Below are 23,113 nucleotides of genomic sequence, written 5' to 3' on the forward strand. Positions count from 1 at the left end.
CTAAACATAAAGCCAGGGCAACAATGGAATGGTTTAAAACAAAACATATCCATGTGTTAGGATGGCCCAGTCAACGTCCAGATCTATATCCAATCGAGAATCTGTGGCAAGATCTGAAAACTGCTGTTCACAAACGCTGTCCATCTAATCTGACTGAGCTGGAGCTGTTTTGCAAAGAAGAATGGGCAAGGGTTTCAGTCTCTAGATGTGCAAAGCTGGTAGAGACATACGCTAAAAGACTGGCAGCTGTAATTGCAGCAAAAGGTGGTTCTACAAAGTATTGACCCAGGGGGCTGAATAATTACGCACACCCCACTTTGCAGTTATTTATTTGTAAAAAATGTTTGGAATGATGTATGATTTTCGTTTCACTTGTCACGTGTACACCACTTTGTATTGGTCTTTCACATGGAATTCCAGTAAAATTGATTCATGTTTGTGGCAGTAATGTGACAAAATGTGGAAAACTTCAAGGGGGCCGAATACTTTTGCAAACCACTGTATTCCCCCCCCCCGTCGTAGCAACGGTAACACAGCACCCAAATTACATGTAAAATCTTGCTGGGCCACTAAAGCCATAATAACATTACGTCTATGGTGTCACCCAGGTTAGGCTCTACGCAGCTGTGAGGGCACCCTGAATTGACCTGTCTCGGGGGTTATGTGTACCTGTTGATTTTTCACATGTGAGTAGACCCAGAGAATGTTATATTTTGGAGTGAGACTTCAAGTGAGCCTGAGTGAGAGTGATATGGAGGCTGCCATATTTATTTTCTCTTAAACAATACCAGTTGCTTGGCAGCCCTGCTCATCTATTTAGCTGCAGTAGTGTCTGAATTATACCAGAAACAAGCATGCAGCTAATCTTATCAGATCTGACAATAATGTCAGAAACACCTGATATGCTACATGCTTGTTCAGGCTCTATGGCTAAAAGTATTAGAGGCAGAGGATCAGCAGGGCAGCCAGGCAAGTCATATTGCTTAAAAGGAAATAAATATGGCAGCCTCCATATCACTCTCACCTCGGGTTCACTTTAGGTTAAGTCATAAATTGTACTCACCTCTTCCTTCCTCAGTAAACTGCTTCCATTGTCCAACTGTCACCATCTCTAGTGCTATGATTTGGGTCATTGGATTAGTGAGATGAGCAAGCCCGAATTTACATCACAGGAGCCTATAGTAGCAGATGTCCTGGCACCCTAGACTTTGCCCTCCATGAGCCTACAAACCCTTGCCAAACTGTACCACAAGTGTGCTGGCTGGCCAGATGTCACTTCTCCCTTACTTCCCTTGCCCATCATAGGTAGCTACAGGTGCCCCTTAGCAGTAGCCAGAGGTACCCTCAGTATTAAGTAGTTAGCGGTGCCCCCGACTGAAGGGAGATCTTGTCAGTGGAATGCCAAGACCCAGATGAGAGGTTACCTCTTATATATGCACTGCTCGGAACTCTGCATAGCGAAGGAGGGAGGCACTTGGAGAGGGAGCCACTTTTCCATCATCAGGCGCCTGTAGGCACGTGCCCACAGTGCCTTATGCAAATCTGGCCCTGGAGATGAGCACTGGTCTTTAAATAACTTAGCATAGACTCCTCTTGAAAAAGAGATGAAAACTGCCATCCAGGGCCCCATGTTCTGCCCAAATCAACAAGTCACATTCCTTGTTGCATTTGCAAATCAGAACTATAAATGTACAACTGGAAGAAGGACAAACACATCAAGAAAACCAACAGCCACTTTCACACAAATTAAAAAAGAAAAAATGCAGAGTCCTGACCTCCTGCTCTCATGTACAAAAGTAAGAGATTTTAACCATGAATAAGAAACCCTACAGGCTACAAAAAAAAAGATAAAAATAAATAAAGGAAACGGATAGCTGGCACAGTGTTATCTGTGATTACATCTATGCATATAAGTAAGATGAGAAGAGTCTGAGGAGAGTCACTGATGGGCTGAGCAGTCACCGGACAACTGACAAAGAAGAGTCAGGGCCTATCCTCAGACTGCTTATCTGAAATTACATGATGGACAGTTTATTTTAGTGAAAAAAGTAGGCGGCTAATTTTAAGATAACAATTTAGAATTACTTTTAAATGGGCAATTAATACAATTTTAAAATAAAAAAAGTCACAGTAAATGTATACATGTTCCATACAGTTAAAATTATTATGATTGGATTTATAAAGCACTAACATATTCTGTGGCCTGCACAAAGTAAGTAACGAGCATGGGGTACATAATAATACAGACAATAATACAAACCAATATACAAAGTACAGAATTGGTACAAAATTCAGAATTGGTAATTACAGTGACAAAAGTAACATGATAAATAAAATGTATAACAAATTCCAAGACACAAAAGGGTGCGAGAGCCCTGTCCTTGCAAGTTTACAATCTAAAGGAATAGGGGGAAACAAGAGGTGGGGTAGTATACAATAAACATACCTTAAAGAGACACTTAAGCGAAAAAAAAAATTATGATATTATGATTTGTATGTGTAGCACAGCTAAGAAATAAAACATTAAGATCAGATACATCAGTCTAATTGTTTCCAGTACAGGAAGAGTTAAGAAACTCCAGTTGTTATCTCTATGCAAACAAGCCATTAAGCTCTACGACTTTCAAAGTCGTGGAGAGGGCTGTTATCTGACTTTTATTATCTCAACTGTTATTGAACTATTTACTTTTTCTCTGCCAGAGGAGAGGTCATTAGTTCACAGACTGCTCTGAAAGAATCATTTTGAATGCTGAGTGTTGTGTAATCTGCACATATAAGAGAATGATGCAATGTTAGAAAAAACACTATATACCTGAAAATAAAAATATGAAAACATTTTATTTGCTGCCAATCTTCTAGTAATTATTCATAGTACTCAACCAATTCATTATATCATATATTTTTTTTCGCTTCAGTGTCTCTTTAACCACCCTGCCGTTCTGATAAGATCGCCAGGGAGGCTGCGGGAGGGTTTTTTTTAATAAAAAAAAAACTATTTCATGCAGCCAACTGAAAGTTGGCTGCATGAAAGCCCACTAGAGGGCGCTCCGGAGGCGTTCTTCCGATCGCCTCCGGCGCCCAGAATAAACAAGGAAGGCCGCAATGAGCGGCCTTCCTTGTTTTGCTTAGATCGTCGCCATAGCGTCGAGCGGAGTGACGTCATCGACGTCAGCCGACGTCCTGACGTCAGCCGCCTCCGATCCAGCCCTTAGCGCTGGCCGGAACTTTTTGTTCCGGCTACGCTGGGCTCAGGCGGCTGGGGGGACCCTCTTTCGCCGCAGCTCGCGGCGGATCGCCGCAGAGCGGCGGCGATCAGGCAGCACACGCGGCTGGCAAAGTGCCGGCTGCGTGTGCTGCTCTTTATTTCATGCAAATCGGCCCAGCAGGGCCTGAGCGGCAGCCTCCGGCGGTGATGGACGAGCTGAGCTCGTCCATACCGCCAGGCTGGTTAAGGTAGTGTGTTTTTAGGATATCTATTAGGATTGCATTTTGGCTTTAGGTCAAAGGGGCCTAAGTTAGAGCGAATGCTTGTCATAAAAAGTGAGTTTTGAGGGAGAGTTTAAAGATATCAAAGGTTGGAGAGTGACGGATGTGTTGTGGAAGGGCATTCCAGAGCAGGGGTGACGCACATGCAGAATCTTGTATACGTGAATGTGAGGAGGTAAATCTAGAGGAGTACAAAAGAAGGTCATGTACAGATATGAGATTGAGGTTGGTTTGGTATCTGGAAACTAGTGAGAAGGTATACAGTGGAGAGAGATTGTAGGTTAGGGTTAAGACTTTGAACTGGATCCTGTGGTTAATTGGTAGCCAATGAAGAGCTTGACAGAGAGGAGCAGCAGAGGAAGGGTGAGAAGAAAGATCAATGAGACAAGCAGCAGAGTTCAGTACAAATTGGAACAGTGCCAGTCTGTTTGTATTAACATTAGTATTAAAATGAGTATTTATAATTGTATAATTTATTTTAATAATTATAATGAGCTCATCATTACCAATGGTTTGGCAAATTCTCAATGTACTTTTAGCAGGTTACATTCTCCCGCAGGGCATGATCAGTAAAGCCATTGCTCTAATGTGATACATTCTCCCTATGAGACTATATAAGTAATAATGGTACAGTAGAGTCCAGGTTATCTGGAACTCAACAAACCTTAAGTCTCAACCAACCAGCAGAAATCCTCAGCAGTGCTCACAGTGGCGAAGACCAATTTCTTAAGATGTTTGTGGGCTCTGCTGTGGTTAAAGACTGGGTTACACAGCCAGGGCCGGGCCGAGGCAGAGGCGAGAGAGGCTCCAGCCTCAGGGCGCAGTGTAGGAGGGGGCGCACAACTCACTCAGCTATCATTCCCTTATTGTGTTTGAAGCAGAGAGAAGTAAGAAAAGGGGATGCATGGCAGAGACTGCAAGCCAGATAACTAGAGATTAAGGTGTTGAGGGAGGTTAGGGACCCTGGGGCACCTCTTAGTCTAATATCAATCAGTGTGTGAAGGCTGTGGTGGGAGGGATGGAGGGGCGCAGTTTGGTGTCTCAGCCTTGGGGGCTGGATGACAATGTCCCAGCTCTGTACACAGCTCCTCTCAAGGTTAATATACCTTAAATTACTGCATTTTAACATTTAATACAGTGTTTATGGTATGTATATAGAGTGGGGTTATAGTACTGTACAGTATTAGCTAGGCCTATCTTTAATATTGAGTCTCAATCAACCAGAAAGCAAACTTATCCGGCATCAGCCAATCCCTGTCGGTGCCGGATAACTGGGACTTTGCTGCACATTCCAACAATTTCCACAGTACTGCTGGAAACACCCGATTCAGGACTATTTTCAGCTTGCTGTGCTACCCTTACAAAAGTGTACCATATCAGGCACCCCCGCACTTCATCATGTATAGTATGTTACAGCTTGCTATTTACTAGGTAGGTGAAGTGTCAGAGATCAGGTGGCAAGTAGAGTTCAAGGCTAGTTTTAAGGGTTAGGTAAAGTGACAGAGATCACATAGTGAATAGGGATCAATGTTAATTTTAGGGGTTAGGTATAGTGTCAGAGATCATATAATGAATAGGAATCAATGCTAATGTTAAGGGTTAGGTAAAGTGTCAGAGATCAGGTGACAAATAGTGTTGATGTTCAAGGTTAGGTGAAGTGTTACAGTTCAGGTGAGGGTTATACTAAATGTTAGAGTTCAGGTTAGGTTGGAAAAAAGTTAATTTTAGGACTTTGTCCAAATGTTAAGGTCTAAAGGACTTGTGCACTCATACAAAAGAACACCTGTTGCATAAGTGCAGAATTGCCCCTCAGAGTGAGAGTTCAGCAAAATGGTCAGAAATGCAAACATCAAACCAACAAACGTTGATTCAGTAATACCTTTGACTAACTGTACGTGATTTATTGCAAGCTTTCCAAACTTTAAGTTTCTTCATCAGGCATTATACAGAACTGGATCAGAACCGTATAACAGTGAATATAACATACAGAGACTTACATGTGACTCTGTAGACTCAATCTAACATGATGCTAAAATGGTCAGTGAGACTGTGTATGTGAAATGTGTAGTTTGTCCGAGAGTGAGATAGTCTGAGCAATTTCAGTGGTGGCTACATAATTTATATCTGGATACTTGCACTAAAAGCATTCGCTTTCGAGACAGGCTCCACCACTGAAATTGGCCATTACCTTCAAATTAGATAATTTGCCCAGAAGATGGCAGTAAACAGTGAATTCTTACTGGCAATGGCTTTGAGAATATATGTTAAATAATATATACTGTATTAAAGAGACTCTGTAACAAAATTTTCAGCCTTATTTCGTCTATCCTCTAAGTTCCTATACCTGTTCTAATGTGGTCTGTGTTACTGCAGCCTTTTCTAGTTGCACAGTGGCTGTGTTATCTCTGTTATATAATCTAATCTTCTCTCTTCTGTGGCTCTGTCGGCTGAGGCTGGAATGTGTGGGATGTGCTGCACTGCTTTTGTCATTGGAAGAAGCTATACATACCCTCTCCAAGCTCTGTATGAGTCAGAGACTGAGCTACTCTCAAGCCTATCACACTCTAGTTAGAAGCCATGTCTTTTGTTTGTAAACACTGCATAAAACTGGCAATTAAAAGCCAGGATTGCAGCAGGGAGAGGCAGAAACAGCACAGTGGGACCCAGGAGAACATAATGAATAGAATGGTATGGTTTTTATTATAAGAATTTTAGAGTACAGATTCTCTTTAACCTACCGCGGACCGCCGCAGTATGAATCTACGTCGGGCAGGGGGCGCTGCGGTTCTGACCGGACGTAAACTCTACGTCGCATTGACCGCGCGCCCCCGCCCGTCTCCGCCGCTCTGTCTGCTCCGTCCCCGCTGCAGTCAGCTGCCCTGCTGCCTCTATGACGGCAGAGCACTGTGAGCCGGGCAGGAGCCGTTTTCATTGGCTCCTGGCCCTGTCATTTATGTAAGCCGTTCCCATTGGCTTACATGAAGTGACAGGGTCAGGAGCCAATGAAAGCGGCTCCTGACCGGCGCACAGCGCTCTGCCGTCATAGCGACGGCAGAGAGAGCAGCCTGCGGTGGGGACAGAGCGGCGTGACCGTCGGGAGCGGCGGATTTTGCGGCGATTCGTCGGGAAGCGGCGGTTTACTGGACCAGCACCCTTTGGTCCTTAAGGTGGCAGAGGGTGCTGGTCCTCAAGTGGTTAAACAAAAAAATTCTTTAAAACCCAAAAGAAGCACTATTTTGTAGAAATGACCTGTGTTGCACAAGATATCAATATGCACTAATAACACAGATGTTTACAACTACAAAATAAGCTATTGCAGCCAGGATGTGAAAGATGCTCAAGTTTGAAAAGGCCAGAAGAAGATTGCTTAACACCGAACTGTAAAAAAAAAACAGAAAAAAAACCCAAAACAATAAAGAACCATAATCTCTTGTAGTTAGTAACTATAAGCAGAGGCTTGGATGTGCTATGAAGCACTAATGCAGGAGGTATCCAGATGGCAAGCAATGGTCCTTGTAGTGGCTGCCTGGCCCACCTCCCAGGCCCTTTCTTTCCTTCGTGGCCCTTTTGTAGCCGAACTGAAAACCTTGCAGCTAAAATGAAAACTCGGACGCCCTTTTCGCCACCTTGTAGTCGAGATTTGCAGAAATAACATTAAAGTCTTTGGAGGCGTCCTTTTAATGCAAATGGCTCCGGGGCCCTTTTCAATTCTATTTCCAGTCCCCTCCGCAAAAATGTTCCTAGGATGCAACACTTTTCCCACCCCCACCAAGTACAGGCCCCATATCCCCCAAGCTCCCCCTCTTCCCCCAGTGTTGTGGGAGTTGGAAGGCCTAAAACAATGCCCAAGAAGAAGAGACAACCTATTAAAGCTATAAAATGGCCTCCTTGTCTTTGCATTCCTGCTTACTGGTATTTAACCACCCTGGCGTTCTATTAAGATCGCCAGGGCAGCTGCGGGAGAGTTTTTTTTTAATAAAAAAAAAACTATTTCATGCAGCCAACTAAAAGTGGGCTGCATGAAAGCCCACTAGAGGGCGCTCCTATCCCATATTTCTGATCGCCTCCGGCGATCCGCAGTAACAAGGAAGGCCGCAATGAGCGGCCTTCCTTGTTTCGTTTTGCTCGTCGCCATGGCGACGAGCGGAGTGACGTCATGGACGTCAGCCGACGTCCTGACGTCAGCCGCCTCCGATCCAGCCCTCAGCGCTGGCCGGAACTGTTTGTTCCGGCTGCGCAGGGCTCGGGCGGCTGGGGGGACCCTCTTTCGCCGCTGCACGCGGCGGATCGCCGCGCTGCGGTGGCGATCAGGTAGCACACGCGGCTGGCAAAGTGCCGGCTGCGTGTGCTGCTTTTTACGGGGAGCAAATCGGCCCAGCAGGGCCTGAGCGGCAGCCACCGGCGGTAATGGACGAGCTGAGCTCGTCCATACCGCTAAGGTGGTTAACTATAAAGAGAAACTGTAGTGAAAAATACAACATGAATAAAAAAAAAAAATTTAAATATCCATTTATATATTATTTACTCAGTGTCTGCCCATTGTAAATCTTTGCTCTCCTATTTTACATTCAGAAATGTATCATAGGAGGCAACATGTTTAGTCCTGCCAGGTGATCTCAGCGGAATGTTTGTTTACTGACAGTTCTATGCACAGAGGGAGATACTGCTTGCTTGGCAGTTGGAAACAACCGTTATTTTCCACAATGCAACGAGGTTCACAGACAGATAACTGTCAGGGCCAATTTCCCTGACATCACACTGGGGGGGGGGGGGGGGTGTTTCACCAGAATATCAGCCATACAGATGTTCCAGTTCTCTGGAGGAACTGCATCAAAGACTAAAATTGTTGGAATAATGTCACTGTCTCCTGCTCACCTTTGCTAGCAAGGAAAAATGCAGGTGGGGGAACTAGGGCTTTAAGTATATTGTTGATGTATTGCTAACATCAGTACAAGATACTTTCCCGTGTTGACTGCTCTGACATGCCTCAATTGTTAGGATTTACTATTTACAAAAGATGTAGTGAAAAAAGGAATTGCCTTTGTTGTAATAAGTATAGTTATGTAAAGAAGAGAGAACATAAATTGTATTATGTTTGTCAAATTTTTAAAAGTTTTGAAACAGGAAACTGCGGACTGAGTGATTTCCCTAGTGAGTTTGGCTGCTCCCTCTACTGTATATCGCTTATAAACAAAGATGGTGGATGCATAGTTCCAGGGGAACTCCACTGCACAAAGTGGTGGCCAGTGGTAATTATTCTCTGTGGCTATGGAATTGTGGCTATGGAATTGTGGCTATGGGCAGCACAGTGGCGTAGTGGTTAGCGCTCTCGCCTTGCAGCTCTGTGTCCCCAGTTCGAATCCCAGCCAGGTCAACATCTGCAAGTATGTTCTCCCCCTGTCTGTATGGGTTTCCTCCAGGAACCCTGGTTTCCTCCCACATCCCAAAAACATACAGATAAGTTAATTGGCTTCCCCATAAATTGGCCCTAGACTACGTTACAAACACTACACAATACATACATAGACATATGCCTATAGTAGGGACTAGATTGTGAGCCCCTCTGAGGGACAGTTAGTGACTAGACAATATATACTCTGTACAGCGCTGCGTAATATGTCTGTGCTATATAAATACTTACTGTATATTCCTGCGTATAAGACTACTTTTTAACCCTTGAAAATCTTCTGAAAAGTTGGGGGTCGTCTTATACGCCGGGTGTCATTGATGCCGGGTGATACGCCCTATCCTGTTACCGCCACTTAGATCTCCCTGCTGAGGGAGCGCAATCTATTCTTCCATACCGCTCTGATAAACTGGTAGATAAGGAGAGCTGACCAGTCTACTTAAGGAGAGCTGACCAATGCAACAAGTCAATTGACTATATACTGTTATATACTGGATAACACATACAGTACAGCACTAGTATCTGTTCATACACAGCACCAGTACATGATTTTTTTTTTATTTTTAATTTGGTGTGCATTGGAAGAGGGGTAGTCTTATACGGCGAGTATATCCCAAACTCTATATTTTAACTGGAAAAGTTGGGGGGTCGTCTTATACGCCCAGTCGTCTTATATGCCGGAATATACGGTAAATAAATAAATAAAATAAATTGTGACTTCTGTCCTCTTGAGTAGGACAGAGTGTTTCTTTATTTACAGAGGTTCTGCCATTTATGTTTACAAATGACATATAGTGGAGGAGAGGGAGAGGGCAGTCCCAATGGAAGTCAAATCACATCCGTAGCATGGAAAAGTTGGACTAATTGATTTACGGGTTCCTTTTTTTAAGTCAAGTCTTTTTTTTTCTTCTATAAGGCCCCTTTTACTCTAGCAGGCTAAACCTGCGGAGCTTTAACCTATTTTGCCACAAGAGGCCACAAAAGCAATGAAAGTCTATCACATTTATTGTGGTCCCTTGCGGGGTGCCGGAAGTATCTGAGCCAACACAAGGGCAACAGCGCATTACCCCAAGCACCATGCTGAATGCTCAGTGCTTGGGGTAATGGAAGTCTATGGGCGACGCACGTAGTGTAAACGACAGAGCGCGGTGTATTGCAGCGCCCATGCACGGACCAACAGGAATCCCAGTGACGTACTTCCTGCCCAGCTGGGAGTACATCACTGAGCGCGGGGCGGTGCTATGCATATGACCCTGTCAGTGCACTCTGCCATAGGGTCATATGCAATGCAAAAAAAACTACGTAAAAAAGTGGCCTAAAGGCTCCCATTTATCCAGGTCATGGTATATCAACATAATGTTCCTTCCTCCAACTGGACACCATTCTTTATTCTATAAGATATTTAATCACTCCTAGAGTAAACTTTTTAACTCTAATGAGTGAAAGAGTCTAGAAAAGGTTCAAAGGGCCAATTATATCTTTTAAGAAGACCCTAAAAAAACTGCTTAATGAAGGTCTAAGATACGGCCCACTGAGGCGCTGAAGGAGAAAGTGGACAGTTTTACACTATGTTGACATCTAGAATACCTGCTGTGATTGCAGAAGAGGTGCTGAGGCTTACAGAGCGTGTCCAGCTAGCCCAACACACCAAAGGCAAGGAGAGACAAATGAACAAGTTCAGCATTACTACTGCAAACAAAACAGCAGAAAAGATTATGATTCCAGAACAACAAGGATCAGTGGATAAAGAAACCTTCTGAAACAAAACGTACTTACCCAGAATAGGATGTCCTAGCCAAGGAGTTAAACTTTGCTGTGACAGCCCAGCATGTTCCAGCATTGAATTTGATCACAACCCAAAAAAATCAGCCACCCGTAACATTTAAATAAAGGGATGAGGTTGAGCAACTCTGCCTGAAAGCATCAGCCGTCTTAGCGAGGGCTAGAGCACCGCCGTCAAGGTTAGCCATGCAGCAACAGAAAGTACTAACATTGCTCAACAGGGACACAAACATCACCATCCTGCCTGCAGACAAGGGAAGGTGCACTGCAGTATTCAACACTTCAGATTATAACTCCAAGGTGATCACATTTCTCAGAATCTCAGTGCTTGCAACACGTACAAATGACTAAAGAGGGACTTCATTAGTGGTTAGAAATGAAAGGTCATTGATTACAAGGAGAGAAAGTTCCACAAATGAGAAAAACTTCAAGCAAATGCTGACTGGAGCAGTCTGTGCAAATGAAAACAGTCAGGCATCTAGGAACCAATTTGTTTCACACTATTGTTATTATTTAGTATTTCTATAGTGCTAACATCTTCAGCAGTGCTGTACAGAGTATATTGGCTTGTCACTAACTGTCCTTTAGAGAGGTTCACAATCTAATCCCTACAACCAGGGCCGGATTTGTACTTTTTACCGCCCAAGGCCAACTATACCATCTGTATGGTTGTTATCTCTGTGTGCCCCAATGAGAATTCTTCTTACTTTCCATCATTGGTGTCACAGACAATAGCTATTTTAGTAATACGTGTATAGATTATAAGTTATGTTTTGAAATTCTATGTTATGCTTGCCATCTCATTAATGATGGACCCATTGCGTCACCATGAGAGTTAGGCTGATGTATACCTGCAGGATAGAGCTTACAGGTCTTGCAGGGACAGCACAAGTACAGGACAGAGAGTTCAAATGTTAAAGCTGTTCTTGTAGATAGGGATGACTGCATAGAACAGCTTTCCTGCCCCTCACTGAGCCGCCCCCTAAACTTCTGGTGCCCTAGCCCATGGCCTATGTGGCCTTGCCAGAAATCCGGCCCTGCCTAGAACAGCACTATGGGGTTGATTCACTATAACAAATGGCGTGCCTAATCAGAGGTAACATGCCTTATCAGAGTTAATGTGCCTTATCAGAGTAGCATAGCGAGCGCTAGGAACTTATGCCTGTTAATTGGCAATGACGAGAGCTCCACTCGTTCTTCCCTGAGCCTCTGCGGGTCCAATCACTTTAAAGGACATTATCCCCACACTTTAACCACTTCAGGACCACAGTCTTTTCGCCCCTTAAGGACCAGAGCCTTTTTCTCCATTCAGACCACTGCAGCTTTCACGGTTTAATGCTCGGTCATACAACCTACCACCTAAATGAATTTTACCTCCTTTTCTTGTCACTAATACAGCTTTCTTTTGATGCTATTTGATTGCTGCTGCGAGTTTTACTTTTTATTATATTCATCAAAAAAGACATGAATTTTGTCAAAAAAAATGACTTTTTTAACTTTCTGTGCTGACATTTTTCAAATAAAGTAAAATTTCCTATACATTTGAGTGCGAAAGTTATTCTGCTACATGTCTTTGATAAAAAAAAACCCATTCAGTGTATATTTATTGGATTGGGTAAAAGTTATAGCGTTTACAAACTATGGTGCCAAAAGTGAATTTTCCCATTTTCAAGCATCTCTGACTTTTCTGCGCACCTGTCAGGTTTCATGAGGGGCTAAAATTCCAGGATAGTACAAATACCCCCCAAATGACCCCATTTTGGAAAGAAGACATCCCAAAGTATTCAGTGAGAGGCATGGTGAGTTCATAGAAGATTTTATTTTTTGTCACAAGTTAGCAGAAAATGACACTTTGTGACAACAACAACAAAAAAAAAAAAGTTTCCATTTCTTCTAACTTGCGACAAAAAAAAAATGAAATCTGCCACGGACTCACTATGCTCCTCTCTGAATACCTTGAAGTGTCTACTTTCCAAAATGGGGTCATTTGTGGGGTGTGTTCACTGTCCTGGCATTTTGGGGGGTGCCTAATTGTAAGCACCCCTGTAAAGCCTAAAGATGCTCATTGGACTTTGGGCCCCTTAGCGCAGTTAGGCTGCAAAAAAGTGCCACACATGTGGTATTGCCGTACTCAGGAAAAGTAGTATAATGTGTTTTGGGGTGTATTTTTACACATACCCATGCTGGGTGGGAGAAATATCTCCGTAAATGACAATTTTTTTATTTTTTTACACACAATTGTCTATTTATAGAGATATTTCTCCCACTCAGCATGGGTATGTGGAAAAATACACCCCAAAACACATTATACTACTTCTCCTGAGTACGGCGATACCACATGTGTGGCACTTTTTTGCACCCTAACTGCGCTAAGGGGCCCAAAGTCCAATGAGTACCTTTAGGATTTCACAGGTCATTTTGAGAAATTTCGTTTCAAGACTACTCCTCACGGTTTAGGGCCCCTAAAATGCCAGGACAGTATAGGAACCCCACAAATTACCCCATTTTAGAAAGAAGACACCCCAAGGTATTCCATTAGGAGTATGGTGAGTTCATAGAAGATTTTTTTTTTTGTCACAAGTTAGCGGAAATTGATGTTAATTGTTTTTTTTCACAAAGTGTCATTTTCCGCTAACTTGTGACAAAAAATAAAATCTTCTATGAACTCACCATACTCCTAACGGAATACCTTGGGGTGTCTTCTTTCTAAAATGGGGTCATTTGTGGGGTTCCTATACTGCCCTGGCATTTTAGGGGCCCTAAACCGTGAGGAGTAGTCTTGAAACCAAATGTCGCAAAATGACCTGTGAAATCCTAAAGGTACTCATTGGACTTTGGGCCCCTTAGCGCACTTAGGGTGCAAAAAAGTGCCACACATGTGGTACCGCCGTACTCAGGAGAAGTAGTATAATGTGTTTTGGGGTGTATTTTTACACATACAGATGCTGGGTGGGAGAAATATCTCTGTAAATGACAATTATTTGATTTTTTTTACACACAATTGTCCATTTACAGAGAGATTTCTCCCACCCAGCATGGGTATGTATAAAAATACACCGCAAAACACATTATACTACTTCTTCTGAGTACGGCGATACCACATGTGTGACACTTTTTTGCAACCTAGGTGCGTTAAGGGGCCTAACGTCCTATTCACAGGTCATTTTGAGGCATTTGGATTCTAGACTACTCCTCACGGTTTAGGGCCCCTAAAATGCCAGGGCAGTATAGGAACCCCACAAGTGACCCCATTTTAGAAAGAAGACACCCCAAGGTATTCCGTTAGGGGTATGGTGAGTTCATAGAAGATTTTATTTTTTGTCACAAGTTAGTGAAAAATGACACTTTGTGAAAAAAACAATAAAAATCCAATTTCCTCTAACTTTTGACAAAAAATAAAATATTCTATGAACTCATCATACACCTAACAGAATACCTTGGGGTGTCTTCTTTCTAAAATGGGGTCACTTGTGGGGTTCCTATACTGCCCTGGCATTTTACGGGCCCAAAACTGTGAGTAGTCTGGAAACCAAATTTCTCAAAATGACTGTTCAGGGGTATAAGCATCTGCAAATTTTGATGACAGGTGGTCTATGAGGGGGCAAATTTTGTGGAAGCGGTCATAAGCAGGGTGGCCTCTTAGATGACAGGATGTATTGGGCCTGATCTGATGGATAGGAGTGCTAGGGGGGTGACAGGAGGTGATTGATGGGTGTCTCAGGGGGCGGTTAGAGGGGAAAATAGATGCAATCAATGCACTGGGGACGTGATCGGAAGGGGGTCTGAGGGGGATCTGAGGGTTTGGCCGAGTGATCAGGAGCCCACACGGGGCAAATTAGGGCCTGATCTGATGGGTAGGTGTGCTAGGGGGTGACAGGAGGTGATTGATGGGTGTCTCAAGGTGTGATTAGAGGGGGGAAATAGATGCAAGCAATGCACTGGCGAGGTGATCAGGGCTGGGGTCTGAGGGCGTTCTGAGGTGTGGGCGGGTGATTGGGTGCCCGCAAGGGGCAGATTAGGGTCTAATCTGATGGGTAACAGTGACAGGTGGTGATAGGGGGTGATTGATGGGTAATTAGTGGGTGTTTAGAGGAGAGAAGATCTGCGGGCGATCTATTGGTGTGGGTGGGTGATCAGATTGCCCGCAAGGGGCAGGTTAGGGGCTGTTTGATGGGTGGCAGTGACAGGGGGTGATTGATGGGTGGCAGTGACAGGGGGTGATTGATGGGTGATTGACAGGTGATCAGTGGGTTATTACAGGGAATAACAGATGTAAATATTGCACGGGCGAATTGATAAGGGGGGGTCTGAGGGCAATCTGAGCGTGTGGGCGGGTGATTGGGTGCCCGCAAGGGGCAGATTAGGGTCTAATCTGATGGGTAACAGTGACAGGTGGTGATAGGGGGTGATTGATGGGTAATTAGTGGGTGTTTAGAGGAGATAAGAGATGTAAACAATGGATTTGGGAGGTGATCTGATGTCGGATCTGCGGGCGATCTATTGGTGTGGGTGGGTGATCAGATTGCCCGCAAGGGGCAGGTTAGGGGCTGTTTGATGGGTGGCAGTGACAGGGGGTGATTGATGGGTGGCAGTGACAGGGGGTGATTGATGGGTGATTGACAGGTGATCAGTGGGTTATTACAGGGAATAACAGATGTAAATATTGCACTGGCGAATTGATAAGGGGGGGGTCTGAGGGCAATCTGAGCATGTGGGCGGGTGATTGGGTGCCCGCAAGGGGCAGATTAGGGTCTAATCTGATGGGTAACAGTGACAGGTGGTGATAGGGGGTGATTGATGGGTAATTAGTGGGTGTTTAGAGGAGATAAGAGATGTAAACAATGGATTTGGGAGGTGATCTGATGTCGGATCTGCGGGCGATCTATTGGTGTGGGTGGGTGATCAGATTGCCCGCAAGGGGCAGGTTAGGGGCTGATTGATGGGTGGCAGTGACAGGGGGTGATTGACGGGTGATTGACGGGTGATTGACAGGTGATTGACAGGTGATTGACAGGTGATCAGGGGGGATAGATGCATACAGTACACGGGGGGGGGGGGTCTGGGGGGGGGGGGGTCTGGGGAGAATCTGAGGGGTGGGGGGGTGATCAGGAGGGAGTAGGGGGCAGATTAGGGACTTAAAAATAAAATAGCGTTGACAGATAGTGACAGGGAGTGATTGATGGGTGATTAGGGGGGTGACTGGGTGCAAACAGTGGTCTGGGGGGTGGGCAGGGGGGGGTCTGAGGGGTGCTGTGGGCGATCAGGGGGCAGGGGAGGGGGAAATCAGTGTGCTTGGGTGCAGACTAGGGTGGCTGCAGCCTGCCCTGGTGGTCCCTCGGACACTGGGACCACCAGGGCAGGAGGCAGCCAGTATAATAGGCTTTGTATACATTACAAAGCCTATTATACTTGTTACATGCGGCGATCCGGGTGCTAGTAACCCGCCGGCGCTTCCGAACGGCCGGCGGGTTACAACGAACGGTGGGCGGAGCCAGTCCCCGGCGGCTGATCGCGTCACGAATGACGCGATCGCCGCACAGCCACTCCCGCAGCCGCCCCCGCCGATGGGCGTATTGCGGTCGTTTGGGCCTGGTCTTTGCCGCCGCCCATCGGCTGGGTGCGGTCGTTAAGTGGTTAATTGGCCCATTAGGCTGCCTGTCACTTGACAGAAAACTTGACAGGCAGCCTGCTGGGCGAATCAAAGTGCAGGGAATAATGTGCTCGCTATGCTACTCTAAAAAGGCACACTAACTCTGATAAGGCATGTTAACTCTGATAAGGCACACTATTTGTTATAGTGAATCAATATATTAATTGTAATCTAGGGCAAATGTAGGGGGAAGCCAGTGAACATATATCCGTATGTTTTCTGGGATGTAGGAGGAACACAGAGTTTGAAGAAAAATGGCCGGGTCTACAGCGTGGCCCATCCCAGGAGGGGCACTAAGATTAATTTGAACGGTAATTTTTCTTGTCTTACTTCCAATGTGGTTTATTTTTTGAAGTGCCCCTGTGGGATGGGCTACGTGGAACAAACCTCTAGGCCTATCAGAATGAGACTTAATGAGCATTGCAGCAATTTTAGCTTGTACAAGAAATATGTGAATGATCCTGAAAAACATTTTGATTCCCCTTTAGGTAGACATTTTTACGAATTGAACCATGTGGTGGGTGACTTACGCTGGTGTGTACTTGAGAAGGTCACTGCAGGTGAGGGAATGGACAATGAAACCATCCTCCTTCAAAGGGAAAGTAGGTGGATTAATAAGTTGGATACGTATGTTCCAAATGGAATAAATGAGGAATTCAGCCTAAAATGCTTTTTGGATTTTGTGTCTTGCCCTTTAAATCTCTCTTATTAAGTTTGTGCACACCCCTTTGGGGTGTGTTTTGTGATACATTGTATGGCTTAAATGTGAGCATTTGCTCAGTCTGTTTTAACACTTGATACAGGCCGCAGGCCGAAACGTTGTGTGTATTTTTGCTATGGTATAATAAACTTTAAGCATTTTTGCATAAAATCCAGGTAGAGACCCAGCCATTTTTCTTCAAATTCAGTCTGGTCATTGACACCCCCTGGGGTCCGGGTGTGGACTGGTCGACTCCCAGGTGAAAAAAGTTTTTACGCAGTTGAGCAAGTTTTTCTTCTTACTGTGAAAAACACGGAATGCCTGGAGGAAACCCACGTAAACATAGGGAGAACATACAACATATTCTTGCAGGTAGTGCTCTGGCTGGAATTCAAATTGGAGACCCAGTGCTGCAAAGCGAGAGTGCTATCAACTACTCCACCAACATGGTGGTATGGTGGATAGCACTCTCGCCTTGCAACGCTGGGTCCCTGGGCAGCATGCCCATGCACACTGATGTGCTTAATCGTGGGGTAAAATAATCTGTCAGATGACCTAGTACAGGAATGGAAATAATGAAAAATGTATCCAACTTAAAGTGAACCTGAACCAAGTAAAATTATTTAAAATAAACATATGATGTACCTGCAAATGTATATTACATACTTATCTCACTGTCTGTTCCTCTCAGAAGTTTACCATTTTCTTCTGACAACGATTTCTTCCATTTTTGACAAGATTTTGTCAGAACTGAAATATATCAGTTGCTGTCAGGTTTACATCCTCCTCCTGAGTTTGCATGATCAACTAGAGGTAGAGGTTGATTGGCACAAGACGATCATAGACCGCAGACAGGTAGGGGGTAGCAGGTGGCTCTAGTCGTGCCTCCAGATCAGTAAACCAACATCCATCAGTAAAAGGTAGAAAGAAGTATCCGAGCACCAACAGCAGCAGTAATGCTAGTACACCTTTAATACATCCCCAAACCGCTTGACATACAGGTAAAGCCTAACAGCCGTTTCACAGGAAAAACCTGCTTCTTCAGAGGCAACCAATAGCAAAGTGTCACAGAAACGAACATTCTTAAATACAATACAATAAGGTTAACCGGCTTACCACACCTCTTTCAACCGCCCCACCGCCGAGCGTGCGTTCGTATCAGCGCACCGCCCCGAGCCACTAGCTCCATGCATAGTCCAGAGTTCAACATGACCATTATAGGGAAATATTTCCCCGAGCAGTGCGACCTCAAACATGTAAGGTCGTCATCCAGGGAAGGGTCTGGGATACCATTAGTATATTGCATTTCCTTTTTCCCGTCTCTCTTTTTTTAGCCTTAAGTGAAACATAAGGTTACGCTTCACTGTCACCCGAATTTCATGGAAGGATGACGACCTTACGTGTTTGAGGTCGCACTGCTCGGGGAAATATTTCCCTATAATGGTCATGTTGAACTCTAGTGTAGTTCAGCAAAGTTCCAGGAATTTGAAGGGTGTAGGCTGAACGTTGCTGCTCCATTCTGATTCCCCCTTCACTTTCTATCCTATTTCTATATATTAGGCTGATTAGGCTCCTCTATATGATTACTCTGCATATTTATATCTGCAAATGTTGGTTTTAATGCTGCTTTGTGTATATTGCTTTTAATAAGGCTGTTCTCTGTTTTGTTTTGTAATTCCAGGCTCGCCACGCTGCCTCTCCGGTCGACTAGGTTACTAGACGCCGACTCCTCCCTTCACCGATACCATTAGCTACTGCGAACGGGCGGAAGTGATGGGGTAGTCATGTGACACCCCAACAACCAATCAGGCGAACGCCTGAACGATCCACCCGGAAGTGACTCACTGGACTATGCATGGAGCTAGTGGCTCGGGGCGGTGCGCTGATACGAATGCACGCTCGGTGGTGGGGCGGTTGAAAGAGGTGTGGTAAGCCGGTTAACCTTATTGTATTGTATTTAAGAATGTTCGTTTCTGTGACACTTTGCTATTGGTTGCCTCTGAAGAAGCAGGTTTTTCCTGTGAAACGGCTGTTAGGCTTTACCTGTATGTCAAGCGGTTTGGGGATGTATTAAAGGTGTACTAGCATTACTGCTGCTGTTGGTGCCAGGATACTTCTTTCTACCTTTTACTGATGGATGAGTTTGCATGATAAGTAGTAGCAGATTTGCATCTGAATTGAATGCGAAGTGTGCAGAAAATCTATTTAGGTGCTGCACACTGAGCTGGTGGTCATTTCAGATGCAGCCTTAGTGGTTAGGCTGGCGGAGTCCTCCTCGCTGTTCAACCAAATGTAAGTTACACATGTTTTTGCTTAGCTGCTCCCAAGGTTTTACATTTAGGTTAGGTCACTTGCCCGGAGGTTTGCCTCACCGTGGCGCAAGTGTCTAGTATAATATACTTTGCATGCAAACCATATTGGAAGCTCAAGTTCCTCCTAGTTTAATAAATGTAAGCACTTGTCTTGGATGCAGGGCATGCATTTTTCAGTCTGGCAGAGGCGGTGTATGCCTGTGCGATTAACCATTCAATTGCAACATGTGTTTAGGGATGCGCAGCCTTTCCCCCCACCTTTCCTTAACTTTGTAACTATGTAACTGTCAGGTTAGCTGCTCCCAGACCCTCCTCCTGAGTTTCCTGTTTGCATGATAAGTAGTAGCAGATTTGCATATGATTTGCATCTGAATTGAAAGCAAAGTGTGCAGAAAATCTATTTAGGTGCTGCACACTGAGCTGGTGGTCATTTCAGATGCAGCCTTAGTGGTATGCGCTGGCGTTCTCCTCGCTGTTACATCAGTTACTGCAAGTTATAATTGAAAGGACAACTGATGAGCAAGGTAATGTCCATGTTTCCCTATAGCTGAAGTGGGCGTTATTACAGTTTAACAGTGTAATGACCAGGAAGCTGTTAAAGGGTAACAGCCATTTCCAAAATGGAGGACAGATATTCCATTGATCACAGTGGTCAAACAGGACGCAGAAGAGGAGAAAGATTAATGAGTAAACTACGCGGGAGGTAAGTGTGACATGTGTATGCTTACTGTGACTTTAAATTTTCAGTTCAGATTTCTTTAAGATAGAACCTCACTATAACACACTATAGAGATACTTGGGCACACAGTTAGTGCAGGTATCGCACAGTGACAAGGTATCGCACGTTGCACAATAAGCACAACCCACATTACCTAAGTATTATGAGCGTTCCTAAGGTAAAGCGTGCTGGGCTACCTTGTCATTGCAAGTTACAGTAAAACTTCCATACACTCCCTGCGTATGGAAACTTTACATTGCTTTTGAGAGTATGCGTTTCTACAAACAATCAAGAGTCACACACCTGTATGCAGTGGATGCTGGTACAGGATCCCAATAGCAACATAATCCATCTATGATAATGCCTGCACCAGCCAGAGATCTGCCTGGATTAGCTTAACAGCCAACGCAATAACTCTAGCCTATTTTCTCAACCCATACAGCTTGAGGTAGGGACCTCATTGGTTAACCCAAGTTGGGGGAGGAAACCTAATGGTCCAACCTCGTTGGGATTCATAAGCACTTGCCACGCCCACTTCTGGTGGGAGACACCACGAACGGACTGTGCTTGTTAGGTACATCCCTGCAGAAACAGGTATGGCAAATAGAATAACTGGTCATTTGGCCAATGTTTAAAATGTTACCTATACTTTTTTTATGGTTACCCCACCCACCCCACCCAGTGGGGGCGGAGTTAATGGTAAAAGGAGGAGTAGTTAATTTCATGGTAACTTTATATGTAGTGTTAAGCACCATTGGGGTATACATGTTTTTGTCTGCCTACAACTTCACAAAAGGGACCCTAGCAGCACTGAAAATCGGCTGTGGCAGTCAGATGGCATAACAAGTGTGCTGGAACAATAAAGGGTTTATACCTTAAGAGAACATGCCTTATTACCTGGGCTTCAGCTGTGGATACTGTCTTACTAATTAATGCTAGGGATGATTAATGAGATGCAAAGTGTTCTGAAATTATGCAAATTTGTATGCAAATATTTTCAAGCTGCATACATTTGCATACAAATTTGCATAAATCTGCATCAACTCAGAACAATTTGCATATCTGTGATCATCCCTAGTTAATTCTAATGGTTATGGTCCGTTATTGCTTGTGAGAATTAGAAATTCATGTTAAGATTTAGTTACAAATTTGCCTTGGATTTATTTGAATTTTCTCTGCCTGTAAACCTGCCAAGCCTCACCATGGTGACGCCACCAGCAGGTTAAAGCTGTAATGTATTAATATTTACTGCATTCGTCAATGAAAACTTATTCAGCAGTAGAGTAGAAACTGAAGTGGTTCTGCAAACTAGAAAACATATTTCAAGCACTTCTAATGGCCACTTTCTGCATTTTTTACTATACAGCTCTATTTGTGCACTCCATGAAATAGAGCTTATTTACCCTGACGAAAGCAGCCATAGTTTGTGAATCGATATTGTTTCGCTGTGTTTGTAAACCACCTCAATCCTCTCCCTCGGCTCCAGAAACATGACACTGTTAGAGCTTCAGTTTAAGCACTTTTGATGAGTATAGATGAGCAGAAAGTAAAAAGGCCAATTCTTTGTGCATTCTGCTGTCTTTATCACTCTGTACAGAAACTGCCGTTACAGATCTGAGGAGCTTACAGTCTAAAGGCCCGTACCTACTATGCGATTTTCCGTCCATTTTTCCAATGACTGGCGATTTTTTGAGCGATGAGCAATCGTGAAGCGAATGACACTTAGGGACAGCAGATAATGACCGTCACAGCAGATCTGATCTTTATGATCCCCAAAAACTTCACGTAAAGTACCTTGATTACTTGACTTCCCCTTTGCGCCTGTTGTATGCCATCACATTGCAAGTACACACCCACAAGAGGATGGATTGGGGAACGCTCGTTGTCGGGGAGACGTCGCTGGGATCCATCTTCCTGAGTCATCAGGTGAGTATGCAGCTTAAAGGAATACTGTAGGGGGGTCAGGGGAAATGAGTTGAACTTACCCGGGGCTTCTGATGGTCCCCCGCAGACATCCTGTGCCCGCACAGCCACTCGCCGATGCTCCGGCCCCGCCTCCGATTCACTTCTGGAATTTCAGACTTTAAAGTCTGATAACCACTGCGCCTGCGTTGCCGTGTCCTCGCTCCCACTGACGTCACCAGGAGTGTATAGCACGAGCCCAGTATGGTCTGTGCCTGTGCAGTACGCTCTTGGTGACATCAGCGGGAGTGAGGACACGGCAACGCAGGCGCAATGGTTTTCAGACTTTAAAGTCTGGAATTCCAGAAGTGAACCGGAGGCGGAGCCGGAGCATCGGCGAGTGGCTGCGTGGGCACATGATGTCTGCGGGGGACCATTAGAAGCCCCAGGTAAGTTCAACTCATTTTTCCCCCGACCCCCCTACAGTATTCCTTTAAGAGCGGCTACCCACATTTTCCATTCTTTCACAAGCAACATAATCATTGGATCGGCATCAAATCACCAAATGTTCAATTGATTGTGGGATCCAAATAGACTAAGACTATAAATTCCTGTTTTGCTTTGTAAGTCACTGATGACAACAAAACGTGTTTCATAATTAGTTGGGTTGAAAAAAGACAAACGTCCATCAAGTTTAACCAGAAAATAAAAAGGGAAAACAATTCCTGACTTCAGATGGAACAACATCACCAGGAATTACCTAGGAGCCATGGATGTCCTTCAATGCAAGGAAGGCATCCAAGACCCCTTTAAATGATATAGAATGTTTCCTTAACTACTTCCTGCGATAATACATTTAAAATTTTACTCTTACTATAAGGATCATTTCCTAAATAAATGGCAAAACTTTTTTTCCCTACCTCCATTGGCAGATTATGTACCTTAGTCCTATGCACAAACCTAGGGACAAAAAGCTAATCTACCAAGCTCTTATCTGGTGTATTTATGTTAATTTGATATCCTCTAAGGCGTCTTTTCTCCATATTAAATAAGCTCAGTTTACCTAACCTTTCCTGGTAAGTGAGACCTTCCATCCCTCTAATCAATTATGTTGCTCATCTCTGCACCTGCTCAAAAACTGATATTTCCCTCCTGT

General features: G+C 44.4%; 1 long non-coding RNA gene across 1 annotated transcript in view; it reads left to right on the plus strand.

Moving 5' to 3' along the window:
* The window catches only part of LOC137522453 (uncharacterized), a 45,564-nt gene extending 26,776 nt beyond the window's left edge, over positions 1–18,788 (plus strand). The window contains exon 3 of the long non-coding RNA XR_011022300.1: positions 18,707–18,788. This is a non-coding gene — a long non-coding RNA (uncharacterized lncRNA). The remainder of the gene's footprint in view (positions 1–18,706) is intronic.
* Positions 18,789–23,113: the final 4,325 nt, after the last annotated feature.

This window comes from Hyperolius riggenbachi, chromosome 6, assembly GCF_040937935.1.
Source record: "Hyperolius riggenbachi isolate aHypRig1 chromosome 6, aHypRig1.pri, whole genome shotgun sequence".
NCBI lineage: Eukaryota > Metazoa > Chordata > Amphibia > Anura > Hyperoliidae > Hyperolius > Hyperolius riggenbachi.